Source organism: Canis aureus, chromosome 2 (assembly GCF_053574225.1).
Source record: "Canis aureus isolate CA01 chromosome 2, VMU_Caureus_v.1.0, whole genome shotgun sequence".
NCBI classification, from domain to species: Eukaryota; Metazoa; Chordata; class Mammalia; order Carnivora; family Canidae; genus Canis; species Canis aureus.
Window position 1 is genome coordinate 8,438,824 of NC_135612.1, and position 7,250 is coordinate 8,446,073.

At 39.4% G+C, this 7,250-nt stretch overlaps 1 pseudogene; it reads right to left on the bottom strand.

The window, feature by feature from the left end:
* Window positions 1-3,397: 3,397 nt before the first annotated feature.
* Window positions 3,398-4,315, bottom strand: LOC144290094 (tubulin alpha-3 chain-like; annotated as a pseudogene).
* Between the last annotated feature and the right edge of the window lie 2,935 nt (window positions 4,316-7,250).

Here is a 7,250-nt window from a genome sequence, read left to right on the forward strand (position 1 = left end):
GCCACTGAGGTAAAAGCATGTGTACTAAACAAGTGTGTGTGGCTGTTTTCCAATAAAGCTATATATATTTTTTAAATGTGGCCTGGATTTGGTCTACGAGGAACCTAATATAAAAATGGGCAAAAGTCTGAAAGAAGTACTTCATAGGATAGAAAAGTGAGCATGACTAGCCCCTGCAAATATCCTTTGTTTGTCCTACATACCAACTTTACATTCTTTATCCTGTACTCTGTCTAGGATCCTGGCCTTAGCAGAGTTCCCATTCCCTTTGACTTCCAGTTGGATTTAGCCAGTGAGGATTCCTGACTAAAGATCAGAAGGAGGGGGCGGGGGGAGAATGAAGTTGAGATATTTGTTCTCCTTGATCCCTTCCTCACTCTAGCTGTTTCTTTTAAGCAAAAGTTCCTGCTTTATTCTAGGTTTATTTATTTATTTTTTATTCTCTATTCTAGGTTTCCAGTAACCTTTTCCTCCTCCTGTCCTATTGGATCTAGGAGTGGAAAAAACTCTATTCTGGACAGTCTGGGTTCTCCTACATTCCATGCACATCTTTGTACTTAGTTCCCTTTGACTATCCTAACTTGTCATTTGTTCCCTATTGGAATCCTGATTTAGTCAATCAACATATTAATAGCCAGAAAAAAATGCAGATCAAAATCATTAAAGATGATTTAAAACCTACCATATTGGGAATAAGTAAAAATATCAGCAAGGATATAGAGCAGATAATACAGTTATACATGATTGGTGAGTGTATCAATTGATACAACTATTTCAGAAAAACAATTTAGCATTATATAGCAAAGCTGAAAATGCACATGTCCATGATCCCACAATTTTGCACTGGGAGATATGTTAAGGAATGTTTATAAGAGGATTTTGTTTTGTAATAGCAAAACATTGGAAACACCATAGATATCCATCAATAGAATGGATAAATAAATTGTGATATTAATATAATGGAATATTAAATAGTGAGAATGAGTAAGTTCTAGCTACATTTAAAAAAAAAAAACATGGATTAAGTCAGAAACACAATAGGGCACAGAAAATCAACTCACAGAAGAAGGTGACACATGGGCAGTTTTGAATAAAGTGAGAAAAGGAGCCATGTGGATACCTGGGGAAGAACATTCCGGAGATAAGACATAGCAAGTGCAAAGATGCTGCAGTGTTTCTGTGTTTGGTGTTTTGAGGAATAGGAAGGGACCCAGGAGACCTAGAACAGAGTAAGGGGGAGTAGAACAGGAGGTCATAGGGGCTCGGGGGTAGAATAAATTATTTCTGGCCATGTAGGCCATTGTATGGACTCTGCTTTAGTCTAATACAGGAGCTCACTGAAAGTGTTTGAGAAAAGTGACATGATCTGACTTATTATTTATTTTTTTAGATAATCACTCTGGGAGCTGGAATAAGAATGGACCGAGAAAGCGCATTAGAAGACTGGTTACGTGACTGTTGTGGTGATTCAGGTGGCAGATGATGGCCCTGAGCAGTGGAAGTGGTGAGAAATGGTTAGTTACCTGTTGTATTTTGAAGGTGCACAGGATCTGCTGACCCTGGAAGTAGAGGTTCAGTGGAAGAGAGGAATCTATGATGACTCTAAACGTTTTAGGCTTGCAGGACTGGAAGCCACTGAGATGAAAAAGACTAGGAAGAACAATTCGGGGAAGAAAAGAAGAGTTCAGTTTGAACACGTCACATTTGAGATGCGTGTTGTACATTCGAGTAGATCTGTTGGGTAGGCATTTGGGTAGAGTCTGGAGTCCAGGGGATAGGAATTCAGCATTCATTTATACACAGCTCAGAACTCTCCAGAATAAACTTTGAATTGATATGTGTCCCTTGGAGAGGCCAGGATATTCTCTTTGCTACAGAGACCAGCACTTGCCATGGACCTGCCCCATTTCTTGGTAATCATTGCTGAGGTAGCAATCCAAAGCATCTGTGACTGATTGTACATACTCTCTGGCGTTATTTATATTACCTGGCAGATCAAACACATGCTCAAGCAAGTTTCCTAGCTTTATGAATGATGGCAGCAGAGCACTTGGCCCCCTTCCCCCTTGTGATGGATATAGCTGATGCTAACAACACATCTAGGGGACTACAAATAAAGCATGCAAGTTCTCAAGAATCTTAGTCTCATCTGCCAGTAGGAACTGAATGAGACAGAGCATAAGTCTGCAGTGACATATTATTTTGTAATCAAATCGCACTTTGTCTCTGCTCAGGAATTGACAATCTGGTGTAATTTATATAGAATATCACTTTCCTATTTTTACCTCCATTTTCAATTTGAAAACTGAAGAGAGAACTCCCCCCCCCCCCGCCCCCAGAATAAGTATCAGAAATTCTTAGGAATATGTCCTATCCTACCTCACAAACTTGAAGTTATTAGTCTTCAATTCTAAATCTTCCTTTGAATTCCAGTCAGGACATAATAGAACCTGAAAGTCTTAGCATCGTTTATAATTTTACTAAGATACCTACATTGCCAAGGTCATTGGAATACAGGGCTTTGCTGAAGCAGTATGACATTTCAGTTCACTCGGAGAGGAAGCTGTGTTTGGCTTCAGTGGTAAAAGAGTTTTATTCCAACTGTGATGAAGGACTGGTCATATGTAAGTAGGGAAGCCAGAATGGGCACTGAAGGTAGTGAAGGAGCAGAAAGCCGAATGTTTTCTATTCTCCTCCCACACATATTCAGTTCCTTCCATAGCTAGATTCACCTGTTTCCCCATGGGGAGGCCTTCTGTCTTTTAGGTTTTGAATTTCACAGACTGAGGTTCCCTGAGCTGAGGAATCCAAAGTAGGCACTAAATCTATCTGATGGTGAGACAAGACACAGCAAGAGGACAGCACCAGGCAGAGAAATTCTGCTGTGGGGACACAGACTTCCACATACAACAAAAATGTTCCCATATCTGTGGGCCTTTACGTAAGCAAGGAAGGCAGTGTTGCAGGACACCTTGGGGAAGGGTATAGAGCGGGCCATCGATAGGGCATTTTCACAAGTGTGAAGCTAGGGAGTTCATGAGTGAGGTCCCTGGTAGGGAATGATTCATTATTTGAAGGAACGATGACTCCTATTTGGAAGATAAGAAGCCATTTCTAAATGGCCTCTCTCTAACTGGGATTCTTCAGGCTTTGAGGATACATGTGGTTTACCAGGCTTGAATATGATTGTGTGTATGTGTAAGTGTATAGAATTAACATGCCATAAAATCCACTCATTTAAAGTGAAAATTCAATGGCTTTTAGTATTCATTGTGTTATAATTTTGATCAATTAATACAGGAAATTTAATTGTAAACAACTTGACACCAGCCATGCTGCCAGCCACACTCTACTATCCTTCACCTTTTTTGGCCTGTTCTTTTCTTGAATCCTCACAGTCCTCCAGAGCTGCCAGGTTCTCCTGGGCCTCAGAGACCTCTCCTTCCTACAGGTCTTCCTCCCTGGTACTAGTGCATACACATTCACCTTGCTTATGTGAGATCAAACTTATGGTTCAGGGTAGGCCCAGGCCTCAGCCATGGTGTTGCTCAGTACACATACTCTCTCCTCGAGGTGACAACTGGAGGGCTTGTTGTGGTTGATGCCTACTTTGTGTTTCACTTCACCCTGATGCTGGTAAAGGCTGCGTTGACGTTGATGTGTCCCCCTGCCCTCCACCCCGCATACCACATGCTGCAAACCATGTACTTGTGGCAAGGGTCGTACTTGGCCATCTGCCTGGCTGGCTTGAAACAGGCATTGATGATCTTGGCTACAGACAGCTGCTCATCTTAGGCCTTCTTAGCTGAGATGCCTGAGGGTCAGTGGCCAGGGGAGAGTGGGTGCGGGGGTAATGGACCAAGTTCCGAGTATTGTCAAATTGCTGAGAGGTGGTGATCTTCCCAATAAAATGATTGAAATTGGTATGTATGATATCCAGCTTACACTGACATATGTCGTAGATGGCTTCCTCAGTGACCATGAAGGAACAGTGAGAATGATCCAGGGTCATATGGGTGATCAGTAAGGAATTGTAGGATTTCACTATGGCTGTGTTTCCTGGAAGACTGGCAAATTGGAGTTTGGACTTCTTCCCATAGACCACCAAGAGCTGTTTCATGAGCAGGGGCACAAACCCAGAGCTAGTGCCGCCCCCAAAGCTGTGCAACATGAGCAATTCCCATAGCCTCATACACTGGATCTGCCAGTTTTCAGATCCAGTCCAGGTCAACAATCTCTTTGCCAATGATACAATGGCCTTTGGCAGAATTATTGCTTATGTCTTCTTTTCCAGGGATCAATACCAAACACCCAATTTATTTTTTATTTATTTTTTAATTTTTTTTACTTTTCTGAACCTAATTTTAATTTTCTCTTATTTCTTAAAATGGCACTAGGTTAACAAAATAGGCAAGTGATTTTGAATTACATTATTTATGTTTATTTTTGACTCCTTAAGGGCTCATGTAAAAAAAAAAAAAAAGTAGCTAAACAATTTCATGGTTTTCTGTTCTTTGGTTAGAGAATAGTGACTCCAGCGAAGAGGACATGGATACTGTCAGTATCTATCTATGTGATACCTGCTATTATAGATCTTTTCAAGTACCTGAGTGCTTGGCATGATGTAGACATAAAAACTGGATGACTAGCAGCATTTTAAATTATTCTTCTTGAAAACACAGCCATTATTCACTGAGTATCTTCTTATTATGAGTACACAAATCCATGCAAATGTTTACTGTTTTACCACCAGATGTCAGCCATTCACTGCACTGGTAATAACAACCTTGAAGAACTCTGAGAAATCTATGTGGACGTCACCTTCATCTCTCCTTCCCTCTGTCCCTCTTTCACCCCTTCCTGCTATGACTCTCAGTCTATCAATCAATTATCAATTGACCTATTATCTACTTATAATACACATATCTATTCTAATCTATCTAAATAATGAAAGGGATATACTAGATATTTTAAGAAAACTAACACAATATAGAATTTAAATACTGTATACAAATGTGAAAAAGACATTAAAATGTTTTTTAAACTTTGGTCTAGAATTCAGGTTCTTTTCAGTCTAGGAACTTTGGGACCAAGGCAATATTTTGCAGCCTTTGTTTCAGAACATACTTTCAACTGCCACCCAGAACCTTTGCTTTTTGGAATTTTTATTGGATTTTTGTTGTAACTCTGGAATTGTATCCTTACTGAAGAGTTATCAACTACCTATTGAACAAATATGCAATATTTGATTTTTAGAGATGCTTTTATGTGATTAAAAAGCTAACTAACTATGGAAGAACTATGCAGAAAGAATTTTCCTCTACCAACAACTTCTATTTAATTTTTTTCTATTAATAGCTTTTTTGAGCATTAACATATACCTTCTATGTTCCATGACTACAAACTCAAACTTTATCAAGTTCCTGGCTCTACTTCCATCACTGAGCTTAATACAATGAATTTATGCTTTCTTTTTCCTCAATATTGTGAGCTATTTGAGGTTTGGGAGCTTAGCAGGTATCTATTGATAAATGAATTTTATTCTCTAAACTTATTTTTACAGGTAGACTATAGTGGATTGTTGGTTATTTCCTTAGCAACCATTTTCTCCTATCTCTCTTTGTATCTGACTTTGGTTTCAATGTGTAACACTTTTCTTCTGGAGTCATGGAACTTAGAAAGTTCATCCCACCAAGCTTTATGCATGAGCTTGAGTGGTATAAAAATAATCCCATTCCCTTTGTTAATGCTTAGCATGGAAATGACCACGGTCCAAGGAAGACTTTCCTCACTCCTAACAGAGTGGACTACAAGGATGTATCTTTGCAAATCTATTGTCATTTCTGAAAAAGAAAACACTAGTTTTCTTGTGTTTCTGAATCTTTTTGTGGAGGTGGTGATATGGAGAAAATTTTCAGACACCTACCAGAGACATCTTTCATGTCACATAGAAATAATATTCTAGAATATGAAACAACATAGAGGAAAACAGATGCAGATGAGAGAGGGAGGGAGGGAGGGAGAGAGAGAGAGAGAGAGAGAGAGAGAGAGAGAGAGAGAAATCTCATGTTATTTTTTCTGTCCCTAGATCTTCTTTTATGAGCCAATGAGCCAATAATGTTCATTCTTATTTTTACACAGTTATACCCAGAGAGGTAAGAATTCTGATAGGGGAAATGTGCTAGGCATCTGAAAACATGTCTAGAGCCTGGAAAGACAGTAAGAGCATGGCAATTTGAGAAAGAAGTGGAATGTGGCTTCTTGGAGTGAGGATGATGAGGTGAGTTGGAGTTGGGGATGGGGCTGTGATGAGGCTGGAGAAGTCAGCAGCCCCTGGGGACTGCTAGTGTTTGCCATCCTTTTCTAAGTTGAAACAAAATTCAGAGCCTTAGTGAAATTCTTTTTTTTTTTTTTTTTAAGATTTTATTTATTCATTCATTCAGAGAGAGCGAAGAGAGAAGCAGAGACACAGGCAGAGGGAGAAGCAGGCTCCATGCAGGAAGCCCGATGTGGGACTCAATCCCGGGTCTCCAGGATCACACCCCAGGCTGCAGGTGGCGCTAAACCGCTGCGCCACCGGGGCTGCCCCCTTAGTGAAATTCCTAAAGATTTCTGTAAATTTTGTGACCTGTTGGAAAATATAATAAATTACTTCATCACAATTAAAAACCCTTTGAAAAACAAGGTTAAGAGAATGAAAAGTTATAACTCATTTACTGAGATAAAATATTTGCAAATTGGGGCACCTGAGTGTCTCAGTCAGTTATGCATCTGACTCTTGATTCTGGCTCAGGCCATGATTTTAGGGTCATTAAGACCCAGCCCCGTATCAGGTTCCCCACTCAGTATGGAGTCTGCTTGTCTTTCTCCCTCTATTCCTTCCTCCATTTGCTCTCTCAGTCTCTAACTAACTAACTAACTAACTAAATAAATAAATAAATAAATAAATGAAATTTTTAGAAAAAGTCTTTAAAAAGTATTTGCAAATCAAATATCTGGTAAGGGACATGAATTTGGAATAACTTGAGATTTCATTACAAGTATAATCTGTTTTCTTTGTCCTATTCAATAAGAATGTAATTATTTTTTACTTTTACTAGCAGTCTTGAGTAAATTCATATGTGTAATAAAATCAAGTATATCAAATGTAGTCAAATCCCAATTACTCCTAATGGTTTTGAAACCCTCTGTTGAGCCAGCCTGGCTTCCAGCCCTTCTATCACTGTACCCCTAAACTACTCTAAGCTGTA